A 19,562-nucleotide genomic window follows, 5' to 3' on the forward strand; every position below is an offset into this window, starting at 1 on the left:
TTCAAGGCAAACAGAGCTGTAGTTGCAGAATTGTGATACAAGGCAAGGCATTGGTAACAAGGACCAAGGAGAGAGAGTATTCTTCCTGGAACAGCGTTCAGAGCAACACAGCTGCAGAAGGAAGGAAAACCACCCTGAACCCTTGGTTCTTAGAACATGCTCTGACTGAGGGCAAAATTGGTCTTATTGCATAGGGCAGGCTCCAACCTCTTAGATGGAGTTAAGTAATCTCATCCACAGATGTTTTAATGTAAGGGGCCCGGAATCCTAGACAGTTGCTGAATATTCAGATGTGTTTACAGCCTCTCTCCTGAATGCATTGTGAGCATTTACTCCCCGGCACCGTCTTTGCTTATTCTGTTCTCCCTACCACTGTTCATCTGCCTTCCCTTGAAAGAAATTTCCTGCTGCTCAAACCTTCCCCATCACACAGGAGCTGATTAAGTTCTTCTTCCCCCTTTTCCTTTTAAAGGCTTAAATAGCCACGGTATTATTAACTGCATGTTACACTCAGTCAGCCATTTCGCTGATATGTTTTGGTCTTCTGCATGACAACTTACCCCTGTGACCAAAGACCGTGTAGTGTAGCGTCACTTCTCCCCATCACTCATAATGCGTGAGGTTTGTTTGTACAAAATGCCTAATGGACATTTGCTTAATGAAGGTACCAATGAATATCATAATTTATGTGTTACGCTACTTCTTCCACTAACCTATTCATTTCTGGAGCACAAAAAGTGCTCAATAAATCTTTATTGATTAATTACTTCACTGTTGAGTCAGAAATCTTTTGCAGTATTATGAAAAACGATTATGAATATAAGCAGTACTTGTTCTTTTAAATAAATAACATTTAACAATATGTACCTAAGGTGCTTTGTGTAATTCCATAAAAGCCACGCTATGAACACAATCCCTGGGATTCATTTCTAGAGAAGGCAAATATTTTCTTCCTTCCTTCAAGCGAGGATGTATGGCATACCTTTTGTTCCTGGTAAGCTTTCCCTCTTTCTGAAACACAGTTGACAACAAGAGAGAAATTTGAGTTTTAATAGTGAGAGCAATCAGGAAGAAGGCTTCTAACTCCAGGCTGCCAAGTCCCTATCATAAATATATTTTGGTTTTGTTTGGACCTTTCTGAAAATGTTGCATACGTAGGCAGCAACACAGGTGCATGTGCTCTGTCTGGCATTAGGCTAAGAGTGTGAAGGTAAATATGAAGGAGCCTTGGTTTATAACATTATTTGGAACATAACAACTATTAACATCTCAATTTCACAGAAACTGTTTAAAAGGTAGACCTGAAAATCTTTCAGTAATTCTCTGTGAAAACATCTCTATTGATGTATATAATGCCATATCTTCTTTTTCTTCTCCCCCCACAAATGTTTTCTACTTGTTTTTATTTACATTTCAGACCAGAACTGTAGAGCAGATCACATAATTTATATCTGTATCATGAGAAAATATCTCAGTTGATCAAACGTCTAACACTGAATGTTTAATTTTTAAAATCTTCTGGCTCTTAACATAAATGGCCCTAGAAAACATATGAAAATTCATCAAATGGAATTTTTAAAAATAAGAGACTTGTAAGATGGTTGTAGGTGTGCACAAAACAGTACTTCCTGCCGTTCTGCTACTAGACCGCTCAGCCCATTACAAAAATTTATCCTTGGGAGGATGATTCCTTGGCCACTGGAGTTCCACTTTTTACCTTTTTACCTTTTTGCACTTGAGCATGCTGGGAACTCACTTTAATCGTCCTGTTATTCCGTGCATAGCAGGCACAATGCTTGGCACACTGTGGGCACTCGATAATTGTTTGATCAACGAATAAATGAGAATCTCTTAAAGCCACACAAATGAACTAAAATCTTTTGAGGAAGGATGATAAAAAAAAAAAACCTTTGCATCAGAGAATAAAGTAGGCTTTGAAGTTGAATCTGTCTAAGAATCTAACAATTCAAAGGCTTTTCTATGTTACCCTAGCATTTTTTTTTATATCAGTACCATTCTGGAACAATGATTTTACTGTAGCTTTTTTCTCTCAGTTGCGATCAGGAAAGACTGATAAGGTGATTTGTGTTCATAGAAGCCTGCAAACTAAAGCCTATCGTGAACTTACAAAAACGATCTACCAAAACTGGGGGAACAGCCTTATTCTCACATATCCCCAAATTCTCAGTAATTAACGGGAAAACTGATTCAAAGTTCAGAGATGAATTCAACCGATTCAGCTTCGTAATCATTCTAAATGCAGACTAAGATATTTACTTAGGTTTTTTTTTGTTTGTTTACTATTCCATAATAACATTCAGAGAATTAGAACAAAAACACTTTGAATCCTTCAGAAGAAAAGTATTATTCTCTAAATTTTTAATAGTCTCTTCATCACACAAAAATAAGCACCTTTGGCTCATTTATGGAGCACAATATATTTCTATCATTTCATACACATGAACAGGCGCTGTCTTTTCTCTTTTTTAAAAGTATCTATCCTTCAACATTTTTCTCAATATACTGTGAATTTGTCGGTTTTCTTTTTCAGTTGCAGTACCAGTAAGTGCCAAGGGTAGCCAGTGAAGGCCTGAGAATTACAGGATGTTGTTTTTAAACTTATTCAATATTTCTGGCCCTTTTGCCTTACAAACCTGCAACACCAGATTGGAAGGTATTCAGTTAGAAACCCCTAAACACTTAGTATTACTAGAATTATGTTACCAATTAAAATTTGTTTATCACTCCTTCAGTGTGGTCTCTTGTGAGCCCTGTAAAGAATTTAACAAAAAGTGATGAATGGGGACTTCCCTGGTGGTGCAGTGGTTGAGAGTCCCCCTGCCAATGCAGGGGACACGGGTTCGAGCCCTGGTCTGGGAGGACACCAAACGTGGCAGAGTAACTAAGTCCATGTGCCACGACTACTGAGCCTGTGCCCTAGAGCCCGCAAGCCACAACTACTGAGCCCACGTGCTGCAGCCACAGAAGCCCACGCGCCTAGAGCCTGTGCTCCGCAATGAGAAGCCACCGCAATGAGAAGCCCACGCACCTCAACAAAGACCCAACACAGCCAAAAATAAATAAAAATTTTTTAAAAAGGGATGAATGTATTAAGGCCACTGTGGGTCTGCTTTACCGTCATTACATTTCTAGGTCCCATTATACAAGTTCATTTATTTATACACCTTTCCTACCCAGCACTTACCACGTGTGTATTTTAATGGTGTGATAATCTGATGAATGTCTTTCTACCCCACTAGAAAACCCATTGACATACTTTTTTGGGAAAGAGTCAGATACTAAATATTTTAGGCTTTATGGACCAAAAGGTCTCTAATTACTCAGGTTGGCCATTACAATGTGAAAACAGCCATAGGCAACAGGTAACTGAATGAGTGTGACTATGTTCCAATAGAACTATATTTCTATATCTGTATGCCCAAATTTGAATTTCATATAATTTTTCATGTACCACAAAATATTAGTCTTCTTTAGATTTTTTTTTTCAGTCTTAGCTTGTTCTCCTTACAAAAGCACTTGGTGATGGGTCATACTTTGCTGACCTCTGCTTCTGACAATAAAATCCACAAGAACAGATTCTGCATCCCCTTTTCATTTGCCGACACAGGTTCAGGCCTTGCATAGTTCTCTGGACATTGTTGGTGCTCAACACATGTTTATTATATTATTCACTGTTGAATAATTTATGGTTCTCATAACATTGTGATTATCTTATTTATGGTAAGCAAATTTATTGGCACCCTTTTTTTCCTCTCTCTTTCTCTAAGACTCTAGTGAGGCCAAAATATGCCAGCCTTACAGGGTTAAGTCATTTCCATTAAGTTCAGCATATTTAGAAAGTGACTGAGTTGTCAAAGCAAAGCTCGGTTAAATAAGTAGAAAGGTAATTAGCTGCATGGCACATTAGTGAAACTGTCACAGCTGCTCCCTTTCTGGGCCAGCTTCTGGATGCAGTAGTCACCAACCTCTAAGGTTCAGTGGAACTACGCATCTTTGGCTCTCTGGACCTGATCTACTTTGTTCTGGTGCCAATTACCAACTTTTCCATTAAATTCTAGTACTGTGCCTGAGCCCAGCCTCAATGTAGCATCATGCTCCTCTGCATACACAAGACTTGGCTGTAGCCTTGAACTTCTGTCTAGAGTGAGTGATAGGGGACAACCCTGAGCTAGGTCTAAGGCCACTGTCACCCTCGCCTAGCAGTTTTCCTGCCTTGTTCCTCCACATCCTACCTTTAAATCACATAGTTTTCATCCTATGCCATCATCACCAGCCCTTGCTGGAGCCACAGTGCCCCAGAGATGACACAGCAGCAGCAGAGAACCACCCTGTCTTAGTGAAACCTGCTCTATGCACCTATGCAAGCCTATGTATTGATAGTTTATAATTTTCCCTCAGCGGAACCTAAAATGTTGCAGAATTCAAATATAAGTTATTTAACCAATAACATTTAAAAAATAACATTATTCTTTTTCACTTTGTATCACTTTCACACACAAAAATTAATCAAAACAAAGAGTACACTAAAACTGAGCAAGTCTTTTTTTAGTAAGCAGCGTATTTTCTTGTTCATGACTCTAAAAGTACTAAAAAGATGCTTTTGCTAAAAAGAGTAATTGATATAGATTCTCTAACTTTTTAGCTACAAACTGTTGAAATTATTTAACTACCAAATAACTCAAAATAACATTATGAATTATCTTCTTTCCTATGTATGCTATCATTTAAAAGTTAATATTAAGCATTTTCTTCTTTTGAAGTTTACAAATTTCAGATACCACCCTGGGGATTTTATACAATTGGCTTGATCCTTACCTTTAGAGCAGAGAAAGTGCTCTTTAAAGAAAGTGCTATTTAAAGATCTCAGTGGAACACAGAGAGAGGAACTTGCTAGTGTGTTCAGAAAGTTTGGGAGAAAAAATGTGTGGAAGATTTCACAGCAGTACTAACAGAAGCCTAGTGGAGCTTATTTCTTCCCTGTATCAAGAAATTTTTATCTATTCACCAAAGTAAATAAATTCACAAACATAAATTAAAATAGATGGACTGATAAATAAAGCTTTTTAGAACCAGGTAATTATGCACAGAGCTAAGAGTCCTACATGCTGTCAAGCTACACTGGGAAAACTGAGGAAGAACTTCAAGGACTTAATCTGAATAAGATGGATGGGATCCTAAAAATGAAGCTGGCAAAAAAGACAGAGCTCAGAAACGAGCAGCTACGGTGCAGCTGGACGGATTCAGCAGGTGACCTCCCCTCCTCTGGTTCTGACCACCACGAATGGGACTGGAAGACCCCAGGCTGCCCCTCCTACTTGCCCATATGACATCCACTCAGCCTTCTCTCTGCACACATGTGGAAGCACTTAAAAGAGAGAAATGCTTCAGAGTCACTGCAATGAGTCAGCACATTAATGCTGACTCTCCAGTTACCTGAGTTAGAGCCAGCCTGGCTGGTGATCCTGGATCCCCTTTTCCCCAATCCCAACAGCTGCAGAATGGCCAGCTGACCAGAGCCAGTGCAGATTCCTTCTTCTGGCTTGCATTTAATTTTTTAACATGAATCAGTGGTCAATAGTGAACAAGCCTTCCCATTCAGAAGTCTTTTGTCACACCAGAAATGTGTTGACAGATTTCTGAAAATGGCTTGATCATATTCCACTTAGGAAAGCCTAAGTTTTGTGGGGCTTTGTTGTTGTTGTTAATAAAAGGACTGCTTTTACGAATTTAAATGAATTGGCAAAAACTCATGGGGTTTAAAAGAAGTCAAATCTTACCTGCCAAACATTTCACAATATACACTCCAGAGCAAAATAAATATGGAAATTTATGACCATTTTCAAAGCAGGAGATTTAAATGTATTATTCTTCTTGAGGGTAAGTCTTTCATGTTATTATCTTCCAGAATTTCAAATACAACAGGAAAATGTGAGATCAGTATCCTAAACCGTTTCCTCAGGTAAGAGTAGATTATTTTTTTAAAAGACATGCACATCAGTTTGTTCTAGGCTTTCATATATAAAGTGTTTACTATGATATCAGACACTAAGTACTCAATAAAGATTAATTCTTAGCTTTTCCTTTAAGGCTTTGGTAAGAGTTTGTGATTTCCAAGTCAAAAGTTAACAAAACATTATGTACCAGACAAAAGAAATCACTTCACCTAAAACAGTGGGCTTGACACGCAGCAGGATATAAGACGTCTCTATATGAATACATTTTTAAAAATATGGATTCAATCTGTATAAAGAAGGGCAGGGCAGCTAAAGCAGAAGACAACAATGAGAGCCAAGGGGGTGGTCTGGGCATGGCATCTCTTCTGAATGCAGTAGACCATAGCAATGGCGCTGGTTAATTTCCAGTGGCATGTGTGGCATTTGGCCCTCTTTGTTAGACATTGTGCAGAAACCAGAGATAAGGGAGCACTTGATACGTATTCACAGGCTAAGATGAAAACTACACATGCCCTCCTCCACGGCCCTTTGTTCAGAGTCTCTCCAGAACCAGCGAAGAAGGGAGGGAAGATTATTAGCCCCCAGTTTTTCAGGCAGTAGAAACAGAATCCACAAATCGCAGTCCCCTCACTAACCCCACTTTTCCATCTCTGGTAACCATCTCCCCAATCAACAGGCTCCATGTTTCTTCCTCCAGAAGATGGTGACAGATGGAGGTCAGGTATCAAAAAATGCCACTGAAGGCCCTCTCCTCTCTGCCATGACATTTTCTGGCATCTTGTCAGTTGGCTACCAGGTCTCAGCATTCACTTTGCAAAATGAATTAATGTATAAGAAATTTGCTGATAGTTGCAGGCTCAGCACTCTCAATATTAGGAAATGACAAACCTTACTTCTTGAATTTGTTTTTTAGAGGAGAAAGCCTCCCTTGCCTCCCATGGCCCTGGTCCTACCACGAGGACTACATGTGTCTTGACCAGCGTGTTAACATAAAGGGGCCACATCTGAGGCAAACGTCGGCTCCACATCTCATTTCCTGGTTCTCTGCTGAGGGTGTTGCTTACTTCCAGATGTGTAAATAGTTTGCACTTTAATGTAATCAAAAACTGCAAAAAACATGCCACTTGAAAACCGTTTGAGAAAAGAGAAAGAAAGGGGAGCAGGCCTCGGAGACGGTATCTCTAAAGCAGTACTGAATTTCACGACCTTCACGAACGGTGACTCGCATGTTTTACAACATTTTCCCATGGCATTATTTTCTAATAAATCTCCCTTTGTTTTGCATTCTTTCTGCCGTATAATATGCAAAAAAGAAAAGAATAATGACTGGAAACTCCGTCTCTGTGATTTGAAGTGCTCTCACATGCTGAGAAGTGTTATAATGACTATTTTTGGCATCGGCTGCTGATAGCGGCTTGGAACTAGCAGCTCTTGATTCAAAATGTCATGATACAATAATATACAAATTGAGCACACAGAGGAGGGAAATAATCATGCAACGTGTCACAGGTGCAGCAATTTTTCATGAGTATTCAGGGAGGGAAATGCAGACGTAGAAACCTGAAGTATGAAATGAATAAACAACATCTACAATACCAGGAAACAGAATTCTGAACAAATGGAACATAGCAAATTTTATGTTATCATAGCACAAATGGTTCCTTTCGTCAAAATCTTTTGGCATAAAGTTATGGTCTGGTTATGAACTAAAGTACTGAAGCCAGTGAGAAAGTATATTTACTCAATATGATCACATGCTTCTCCTGTTAAGAATTAAACTTAAAATAATAGCCCTTTTCTCCACGACTTAAACTTTGTGTTTCACTCGTCTTTCCTCAGAAACAGATTAAAAAAACAAAACAAAACTACATATCCTGAATATGATTAGGATAACTACTGGAATGGTCTTATTTAAAAAGTGTTTAAATATTTGCCATTCACTACCTAATATTAACTTTAAAAATAAATACATTCCAAATATTAATTTCCAGGATGTTTCCTTTTATACCATGGCATTCTCTTGTCTATATTCTGTCATTTGTCTTTGAACATTTAAGTAGTTACTGGTTCTGAATTGTCAATTGGTTAGCCCCTCTTCCTTTTTTATTTTCACTATTTTCCCAATTGCCCAAATAGCTATTTTGTCCCAAGTCTATTAGTGACATCTTCCCAATTTCATTTTTGTTTAATATTTATAGTTCAATGGCCTCTGTCCAAGTCCTGGTTCCCCAGAACCAGCTGCATGACCTCAGTCAAGTCAGTCCTTCTCTTTGTGTCTTGGTTTCCTCATCTACCTCATTGGGTGGCTGCGAGGATTACTGAATTAGGTTGGCACTGAGAACACTGCCTGGCACACAGTGAGCTCTCCACTAATGTTCTCATCTTAAAAGCTGAAGTTATTTAGATGTGAAAGCATATTATTCAAAATATTTCAAAATATTTATTTTTATTTGTTGTTCCCCTATTGGTCTATGGTTTACTTCAGCTTAAGTCATTGGTTTGATCATTGTAAGTGGCCATCCAGAGGATTTCAAAACCAGGAAGAACCTTAAAAGCCCTGTTGTCCAACTTCCAATTTCTATAGTGGATTCTTTATCATCATGATTATCGTCATCAGGTTTTTGTTAAACAACTAGTTGTAATTCTCATAATTGTGACGCCACTGAAGTACTTTGTAATCTAAGCTTCAGGCATGGAGATGTTCTCATCACTGTGGATAAATTCACTCTCTTCTCTGTCCCTCGGGTCCACTTTTTTTTACCAGCACAGGTCTTCACCACACCCTGCACTGCGATACCTAATAGTGGTGTAGGTAGAAAGGATTCCTGTAGACTTTTCCTTGCCATTTAGCAGACTCCCATTCTTTTGTTTCCTTTGATTTTCCAGCACAGTGTGGTTTATAATGCATTTGCACAATTAGCATCCACTGGATCCTAAAACTACCTTCCTAAAGATAAGCAAAGCAGTTATAATTGTCCCCTCAATCTCCCCCAGGCAACTACAGGTCAAAGGTTAGGATCTTTAGATCTTAGAATTAGAAGTGACAGAGGGAACTGTAAAACCAATGTCTTAGGATTTCCCTTCCAAAGGTGTTTTCACAGTGCCATGCTGCTTCTTTCCAAAATGTGTCATTTCATACTATGGTACCAGTGGAAGCAAATACCCTGGCAATAGGCAAAGAACCAAGACAACAACATAAGATGGTAAGATAACGTCTGAATGGTCAGTAAGCTGTTCACATCATTTACCTGATCCAGGTTAAGTCCACATTGAGGCTGTCCACGTGATGTAGATTTTGGGAAAACAGATGCATACGTTCTGTATTCAGCCAAGATTAAGTTGAAAAATAAAGTCCTTTGGGGCTACAGGAGATTAAACCTTGAAGAGAATTGACCTCAGCCTTATTTTCCTTTCACATTGATAACGTAGGATTAGGTTTAAACTGCCAGGACCAGTGTTTCTGTTCTTTTCTGAGAGTTAGAAAACCATTATTATTTTTAAAAGGTAGATGAATTTCAATTCTAAAATGAAAAGTTTTCACATTCTCACCATATAACTCTGGGTAAAAGGAAGTTTGTGTAACATCCTCACAATCTCCAGGCCCACAAAAGGCAACAGATGGTCTCTGAGGTTTAGAGATCTCTTTGTGTTCTATATTAAAATGTTTCCAATAGATTAGCATAGTGTAGGCGTCTGATTCTTTATTAAAAGATTGTTTCTCAGGTTTTGTGCAACTTCCTCTGTGAAGCATGAGAAATGAGAGGTCGTGGTTGCAGCTTGGGCCAATAGCGCAAAACTTTTCTCTACACCATATTGGAATAACTTTCCATCGCAGGGATGATTTACAATTGGGCAATGGACTTATCAATGCTTAATTGGTCTCGGTCATCCACTGATATGCTGCAAGGTGATTATCAAGTACGCAATACATTTCTGCTAAATGCACCTAAGAGTAGTGAGAAAACTTTTAAGTTGCAAGAAAACATTAACCACAGATTCAAATAAAACTGAATCAAGGAATGGCACATTTAGTCGAGCTTGAAATCCTGAATCGTGCAACTGAAAAAGCACAACTGTACAGCCAAAGTGTTCCATTTTCCTTCCAAACCACTGCCAAAAAAACATCTTTGGAGCCTGTGTTTCCCTCAGTTAGACACTAAAGCTCAAGAAACATGAAACAAGACAGCGAAACTGGAATTCAGTAGGAGTGCTAAGATGACATTAAGTGCATTTCTTTCAGCTACTCACAAAATCCTCATAAAGAGGTCAAACTATCTAACTCTATCATGAAGAGAACACTGTTGAAAGAATTCACCTACCTGCACATGTTCCCATTTCTCTGTAGCAAACCATCCGAGTACAAAAATCACACAAATGCAGCAGAGGAGACACGTGACTGCACTACCTCAGTCAGGTGATCAAGGTCAACATCAACAGTGATAAATTATATTGATCATATTGAGAGGTGCCCTTCGTATGATGTGACGAGAATGGTACTTTACCTCTGGGATCTTCCCCATAAAAACCCCTAAGCCCAGGCTAAACGTGAGGAAAATGCCAGACAAAACCAAACTGAGGAACATTCTACAAAACATTTGACCAGTGCCCCTCACAGCTGTCAAGGCCATCGAAAGCAAGAAAAGTTTGCAAAACTGTCACAATCTAGAGAAGCCTAAGGAGACATGACTACTAAATGTCATGAGGTATCCTGGATGAAATCCCTGAAAAGAAAAAGAACATTTCATTAGTTTTTCATTAGTAAAAACTAATGAAAGCTTAATAAAGTATGGGCTTGGATGAATAACAATGCATCAGTATGAGTTCATTAATTGTAACAAATGTACCACACTCATGTGAGATGCTAAGTAAGGGAAAACTGGATGTGGGGTATATGGGAACTCCATGCACTACCATTTTTGCAACTTTTCTGTAAATCTAAAACTTCTAAAATAAAAGTTTTCTTAAAAATAAAAAAGTCATTCCTTTTATTTTACTGATATCTATGGATCCAAATAATTGAATTAACCAACTATTTTTTATTTCTTCTGTTGTACAGAGGAATGTGATGGATGCCTACCGGATGCTGACCACATGGCTGGGATGCCCTCACAGACCGTCCATGCAATGAGGTTCTGTTCCTTCTAACACAGGCCCCCAATCTTATTTATACCAGTTGTACTTGTTATTTTAATTATGTAACTTAATTATTTTTGAAGTCACAAGTATAACTGCAAAAGAGAGAGTCATTATTTCTATGAAAAAATAGATTGAATGGCTTGAAAAAAAACCTGATAAAGGCAAATGGCTAAAAATACTCCTTTGAAGATGTATGTTCTTGTACCACAAAAGATTAGGAGAAAGTGTCAAGAAAGTCAAGAAGAATTCTGCACTCAGATTGCTTACATCCTTCAAGTTCTGCTCCACTTAAAGATACCAAAATTAGAAATCATAGATCATGGGTGTGATTTCTGCAGGAATTCAAATCAGTTCAACCATAATCAAAGAAAATACCATGGGGCTATCTCAAAGGACTGTTGAATGAGCTTTTATATATTTAATATAAAATAAAATGTTTAAGGTACACTTGTATCATTTTTAATAACTTCCCTGTTTTACTGCCTTTTTCATTAACTCATCTTTTCAATAAACCAATTACCACTGATCCCAATTGACTAACCAAGGCATTCTACTGAAGATGATTTTTACTTTCATCTTTCATGCAGTCATTTACAGTCCCTTTTGAGCTGTTTTCCACTTAACTGGTAAGCTCAGGTTTTTATTTTGCACTGTTTTATAATGAACCCATTGTGCAATTCTGTCACCTTTTCCCCCCAGTGGATTCTAGATGCAAGGGTAATTGCCTAATTATTCTGTGCTGCTCATAAGAAGCAAATTCGTCCAAGTTCCTTCTTAGATGAACAGTGTAAAGCATCCCGTGAAAGCGGGAGAAAAAATCCCTAAGAACAAGGGAACTTGAAAATGTTTGTTTGTTTGTTTGTTTTAAATTCAGTGTCTGGGGAAACAATATCATTTCCTCAGAATGAAGTGAGTCTATTTTTAAAGAACTCTAAATAGGAGTGAGGATGAAACCTGAATAAATGTGAGGTGCTTCTCTCTTGGCTTCTATGTAATAAATTCTGCACCAGATGAATACACTGGATGTGAATCTGTTTCTTCCATTATGCTGAAAGCAAGATCACGAAGACATACTTTACCCTTCCCAACAGAATCTCACTTTCTCGATGATGGTGACAAAGCTGTTTCTTTCTACATCGGTAGAAAACTCCTTCTAATCAAAGTTGAATAGTACCAAGCTGTAAGAATTTTCTAAGCAAAATGAACAGCAAAATGCTCTAAAGATACCACAAATGGAATGAAATGGTTATTTACAAATTCAGCTATGCAACCCCCCAAAAATGTTCTTTAAAAATTAGTGTGGTTTTGTCTGGGATACACTTCGGAGAAATACTTTTTTAAATAGGGCATTTATAAAAATACACTTGAGAAACAGATCGAGAGAGCCAAAATGGATACTAACTATCCCTTAGGAATATAAAGCAGTACAGAGGATCCAAAATCGATGCTTCCTAGGATTAAGCAATATGCAAGTTTTAAAGGTTAGGATTTGCAGTGTGCACATAGGTCTGGCTGGACTTTATACGTTTCCATTATGAGCAGACTATTGCCAGAAATACCAGCTGGCAAGTAGGCAAGATACTGAGAGGGAAATCAAAGAGGAAGAGAACTGCTGGGGCTCCTGGGTTTCTACCCACGACCCGGCACCGCCCCCCTCTCCCAGCTCTGGGGAGGAGACCAACTGCAGGGTGGGAGGTGAAGACAGAAGGAAAGGCGGCGAGTGAGCGAAGGGGGTGTCCACGAGCAAAGTCTCAGGAAGGCAAAAGCTTCCTCCTGTTTCCCCTCCTGCGCTTCCCCCAAGAATTAACCTTGAGATGAAAAGCACCACATAAAAAGGAAAGAGGCAGACAAGATGGGCTGGGCAGTACAGCAGACATTCCCTAGGTCCGAGGAAGGTCAGATTTTGAGAGTACATCAACTTGGCTAACAAAATGTGAGTATCCCCCAGTAATATTTTAAGAACATCAGGGAGAAAAGCAAATACATAAAGCAAATACAGAAATGCAATTAAACGTTAAAAGCTTGCTGATCTTGTCCCTAAACAAACTTCTGTTGGTATACATATTGCATCTCTCAAGTGTTGGAAATGAAAGTTGATTTAACTGACATTTTCATAGCTAGCTACTCTACCTTTAGAACATACTTCTATTCCCTGGTACATTCCCGTATACTTTCAAATCTGCTGTGTGATGAAACTACAAACCTCATATTCAAACACTAAAGTGACATAAAGTGCACTAGCACTGACTGTTTTACGGAGGCGGCGACAGTAAGCACCCTTCTCTTTACAGCCCAGCTCACAACTCACCACTCCCACCACACTTCCTGTTGCTTCCTCACATCCGTCCTTCCCTCCACCTAGAAACTGAAGCAGCCACATGTATGTGTCCTGGCTTCTCACCTAATTCCCACTGGATGTTTCCAGACAAATCTCTGTACGGACCTCTCAACTAATCTCGCATCATCTACATCAGCATCTTTCCTCACACTCTGCAGTCCTCTTGGATTCCCGACATAAGTTAAGCCAGCATCTTCTCAGGATCAAGCTTCTGTGTGATTGGCTATAACCCTCTCTTCCTAACACCCCACATTTAGTCAGTTATCCGAATTTACCCATTCTCTCTCTACAGGGATTCTAATTTATAGCCCCATTGGATTCTGAACCCCATGATAGCAAGAATCTTCTCTCTCTGTTTATCTGTTTTAATTACTATGGCCCTAGCATCTAGCATAGCACCGCACACGAGAAAGTGTACAATACAGAGCTGATGATGAAAGTCATGTATTGCTTGACCTCAAGGCTACACTCTTGGGTGTTAGTCTTTAATGTTTGGCAGTCACACACAAGAGGGTATTTTTAGAGCTCCTTTGCCAATCACTGACCTCTGACTTAACTTTTTTCATTCCATGTTCTATTCCTGACCCCACGAACCCCTTACCAAAACACACACACACACACACACACACACACACCTAGCTTTAATAAAATTTCAAATTGATAACCGTTATAAAAATATTATTTTCAAAAGAAAAAGGTGATTGCCTTTTTTCATCTTCTAGGCTTTCCTCAAAGTAAAATGGAAAATTGGCAAGCATTAGGTCAATTTGATTAAAATGTACACAGCTCAAATCAAATAGTTCAGGCCAAATACTTTATTGAAATATTTCTTTTCATCCAACTACTTAATTGACAAAATTGACCATACCGTCAAAAGTTTAATTTACCTCAGCTGTGCTGATACATCTATAATCAAAAGTAGCACTTTGGAGCAGAACAGCTCCTTATACATATTTATGTGGAGCTGACTTTTTAAAAGAGTTTTCAATAAAATTTCACATAATGCGACTGACGTATAATGACTAAGAAAAATATGAAAATGCAAACCAAATGACAGTTATGGATTCCCTACTTTGGAGAAAAAAACTGCTACAGAGTATGTTGGAAACATCAAAGAATGAGACATGGGCTTATAAGCAATTGGGGAACATAGAGATACATACAAATTATTAGAGGAGATAGATTATAATCACCGGCAAAGTGGAAAAACAGAAGGCTCTGATTTCTAAGCTTCCCTCACCCTCCTCCCACCCTCTCATCTGGCCTTACCCACGTGGATTCCATGGGGCATCATCATAATCACCCCTCCCTGCCTTACCCCATCTCACTTTGACCCACCAGCCAAAACCCAGTCTACCCTGTGCCCATGCAGCTGAACATAACTGGAGAAAAGTACCCAGCTTCCCCACATGCCCCCCTTAAAACCACGACTGCTAATCTCTAGCGGGTGGTCAGTGATGGAAGGCAAGCCTACAGTATTCCCTGGAGATTATTTTAGACTTCCCTTTTCCTCCAAACTCCACTCTCCCCCACTTTCACACGCTCCCACCACTATTTTCCAACCACCTGCACGTGCGCCCAGATAGGCTGCCTCCGTCCTGTGACTTCTGTGGACATGTCCAAGCTTCGATATAAAGCCTCCTCCACCTACAAGCCAGACCTTTCTCGTACTGCCTATTCAAGAGCAGTGCCATGGCAAGAGGTTCTCTCCCTGAGTATTCTTTGCTTCCTCACCAGCTCATGGAGAATTCAAAAAGGTTTTAAAATATGATATCCAGCTTTTTTCATTGTTTTTTCCAGAAGGTCAAATGGAGTGCACCATGTTGCAGACATATTAATGGTTAATCCTCAGTCATCATCTCATGCAATATGTCAGTAGCGTTGACTATAACTGCGTTTTTCTCTTTCATGCACCTTCAGGAAGCATGCCTTCTTAGTCCTCCTTCCTATCCGATGTTCGTGTGCTCGACAAACACTGGCTCATCCTCACACCACTCCTCTTCCCCATCTACACTGTCTCTTCAGCTGTGGATTCAGTCAATGACTTACCACTCCCAAAGTTAAGTCTCCAGTCCCCACCCTATCCCCTGAGTTCTAGACTTAGAGATCCAACTCTCTATTTACCATCACCACTTAAACGTCTCTAAAAAGCTTCTCAAACTTAGGATGTCTGAAACCAGACTCTTGATCACAGCTCCGACGTCCTCCCGCAAACTTCCCCATCCCAGTAAGCAACTCCATCTTTCCATTTGCTCAGCCCCCAAATCTTGGAGTTCTCCTTGACTCTTGTCAATTCTACTTTCATTCTATGTCCAGAATCGGACCTCTTTTCTACCACCTCCACCAAAACCTCCCTGGTTCAAGCAACCACTCTTTTGTTCCTGGACCATTTCAGTAGTGCTACTTTTAACTCTGGCCCCTGCAGTCTATTCCAACACAGTAGCTAGAGTCATCCTTGTAAAATGTAAGTCACATCATTATTCCCTTGTCTGAAATTCTCCAATGTCTTCCTACCTCTCTAGTAGTTAAAGGCAAACTCCCCACTATGACCTTCAGAACCCTAAATGAGTGGACCACCCACTGCCTGACATCATCCCCCCTACCACTCCCTCACTCACTCTGTTCCACCTGAAGTGGACTCCTTGATGTTTATCAACATGCCAAGTATGTCCCCACCTCAGGACCTTTGCACCTGCTGGAATGTCTTCCCAGACACCTGCATAACTCTTTCCTTCACTTCTTCCAGTTCTCTGGGCAAATGTCATTGAGGATTTCCTTGATGATCCTATACAAAATATCAATAGCATCCTCTTCCCAAATACAGCGCTTGCTTTCATCCTTCTCTGTTTTATTTTCTATATAGAATTTATCACCATCTTATACACTTTATATTTATATTTTTGGGCTTACTTTATGGCCATAAGCACCACCCCATGAGGGTAGTGATCTTGGACATTTTATTCACCTCTGTTCCCCAAAACCCAAAAATATGCCTGGCATATAAAAAGAAATCAGTAAATAATTGTTGAATAAATGAATTAATTGAAATTTGAGAAAGGATGTTTACATGAAAACTAAAAGCTACCATGTACTGAGTGCTCACTATCAGGCGTACTGAATGCTCTACATGTTTGCCTTACTAAACCTTCACAAAAATCTTTGAGGTAAATTCTTTTAATCCCCAATTTACAGATGAGGAAATTAAGGCTTGCAGAGGTCAGATAACTCACCGACACTCCCAGAGCCATGGGTGGTGGGCTTGAGATGGACACTCCAGCCTGATTCTCGCCACAGTCCATTACTTTTCTAAGTTGACTCCACCCATCTCAGAGCTGTGTTGCTGGAAGGAACCTCAATAGTGACATTAGTGTCCATTAAGCACTTAATAAATGTCAGCAGCTAGTGTTATTAAAAATTAAACTCCAGGGCTTCCCTGGTGGCGCAGTGGTTGAGAGTCCGCCTGCCGATGCAGGGGACACGGGTTCGTGCCCCGGTCCGGGAGGATCCCACATGCCACAGAGCGGCTGGGCCCATGAGCCATGGCCGCTGAGCCTGCGCGTCCGGAGCCTGTGCTCCGCAACAGGAGAGGCCACAGCAGTGAGATGCCCGCGTACCACAAAAAAAAAAAAAAAAAAAAAAAATTAAACTTGACACAGTAGGTACAATACTAAATGATAACTTATCAGGTTCAAAAAGCTCTGTAAAAACAAACTTACGGTTACCAAAGAGGAAGGGGGTGGGGGAAGGATAAATTAGGAGTTAGGGCTTAGCAGATACAAACTACTATTTATAAAACAGATAAACAACAAGGTCCTACTGGATAGCACAGGGAACTATATTCAGTATCCTGTCATAAACCATAATGGAAAGAATAAAAAGCTATGTAGATTTCTAAACACTGCATTTTCCAACAGAGATTTGGTATAACTTCACTGTCTTGCTAAATGGATACCACCACTGTAAGTCCGGAATTTTCATATCTTCAATTTAGTTACCAAAAGCTACTTGGTCTTTGTGGATGCTAAAGTTCAGGTTGTTAAAAATCTATTTGCCAGGGTGCTACCAAACCCAATTCCCCATAAGCACATGCACAAACCAGAAAAACCCATTAGATTAAATATCCTCTCTGAAGATAAACAGCTAGGGGTGCTTCTTGCCCAGCTCTCTAGGACCCATTCCCCACAGTTCTGTCTTCCTACGTAACCCCACAAACTCTCTTGATCAAAGGAGGCAGCTGCCCTGAAATGTGCCTGGTTCAATACCTACTATTCTCTGGACTTGTCTTCCTGACCCAGATTCCTGCAGCTACTCTGATTCTGAATCCAGCCCTACCATCTCCAATACTGCTACCCTATGTTCTGGCTCCTGATGCCTACCTGACACATGTTCTCTATTGAAGCCTAAGTAAATGTAAATCATATTTTCTAAGTGTGCAAAATCAGCAGTGACACAGTCAGACGGGCTTAAGGAATAAGAAAGAAGGATGGGCTGTGACAGCCTGCCTTCACGAGGACTCCGGTGATTCCCGCCTCCTGGTATTCATGCTTTTTTATAGCCTCCTCGCGCATTGAATAGGACATACCTTTGTGGCTAAGGCTAGGTCCTAAAGACCTTGTGGGGTCTTCTTTGCACTCTTAGACCCTTAGCTCTGGAGGAAGCCAGCAATCACACCATGAGGACACTAAAGCAACCGTAGGAAGAAGCACACGCGGGAAGGAACTGAGGGCTCCAGCCAACAGCCAGCACCAACTTGCTATCCAGGTGTGTGAGCCGACTAAGAAGATTCTCCCCCATCAGTTAGCCTTCAGATGACTGTGTCCTCAGCCAACATCTTAAATGCAACCTCATGAAAGACCCGGAGCTGGAACTACCCAGCTAGGATACCCCTGAATTCCCATCCCCCAGAAACTGTGTGAAAGATAAAATGTTTCTTCTTTGAAGCCACTGAGTTTTAGGGTAATCTGTTATGCAGCAAAAGATAGCCAAGAAAATATGCATTCAAAATCCATTTATAAGGAGGTAAATCTAAAAAGTCATATGCCCTGTAACAAGAAGAATTGTATATAAATACAACTCAGCATCCAAAATACATGTGGAGTATAAGACAGATAAAATAAGGAGTGTCTTTTTACAAAGTTGAAAGTTTTGATTATGGGTTTAAAAAAAAAAAGTTATGAGCTGACTTTTTCTGACCTTCAGTAAAGCCCTAAATGTCAGCACTTCAATAAATGTGTGTAATAGCACAAATAGCTTAAACTATAGAAAATGGAGCTCCAAAGACTTTGAACTTTAAACTCTGAAATCTGAGAAATGCTAAGAAACATAATTTTCTGCTGTTAATGAAATAACCCTGACTTAACATATAATAACCAATTGAATGCACATTTTCTAGGACAGAAACAGAAGATTGAAGTGCAGTACAGGAGATTAAAGACAATGCCAGGCCATGACTATGAAGAAAATAACAAGAGCAAGACAGAAACATTCACCTTAAGGTTGAATCTGGCATTAATATGAGAATAGCATTGTAAATGGATCTGTATACTTGCTGTACTTTCTTACAAAAACATGTTTGCTTTGGGTAACAAGCTAGAAATCTGAACATAAATTATTCTGCACGTGACATCAGTCATTCTCAACTAATCCTCTGTTGCTTTGGACTGATGTTAAAGTGACCTGAAACAGGTGAACGCAAATTGCCAATTGCAGACAATATAAGAAATTCAAGTAAACAGATGAAATGATGTGCACCCATCTTATAGAGGCATGTAATATTGCCAATACTTACTCTGATCTTGGTATATCATGCATTAATATAGGGAAGAGGTGCTATAAATCTAAAACTGAAGACTGAAGACCTGAAATAATATTTGGCTTCTGTTTTGAAGCTCTAGAAAAGTATTTAACAGATAAAAGTTAATAATTTCAGTGACCTCTCTTGCCCTCAAATAAAGCACTTTGCATCCATCTCTTCATGAGGAATGCACAACTTGCTTTGTCAGAGATGTACTGCTTTGATGCTTCCCTAGAAATTAGGCTGCAAACCCCTAGGGTACCACAACTGTGTCTATTTATGGCTCTGCCTCTGGTCCCAAGTTTTGCACCCTGTGTTT

At 39.7% G+C, this 19,562-nt stretch overlaps 1 protein-coding gene across 2 annotated transcripts in view; it reads right to left on the bottom strand.

The window, feature by feature from the left end:
- The window catches only part of FGF14 (fibroblast growth factor 14), a gene marked incomplete at its 5' end in the record, with an annotated part of 593,007 nt that overhangs the window by 482,146 nt on the left and 91,299 nt on the right, over positions 1 to 19,562 (bottom strand). The gene's annotated exons all lie outside the window — the stretch shown is intronic.

The sequence above is a fragment of the Mesoplodon mirus genome, assembly GCF_964341445.2.
Source record: "Mesoplodon mirus genome assembly, chromosome: 17".
NCBI classification, from domain to species: domain Eukaryota; kingdom Metazoa; phylum Chordata; class Mammalia; order Artiodactyla; family Ziphiidae; genus Mesoplodon; species Mesoplodon mirus.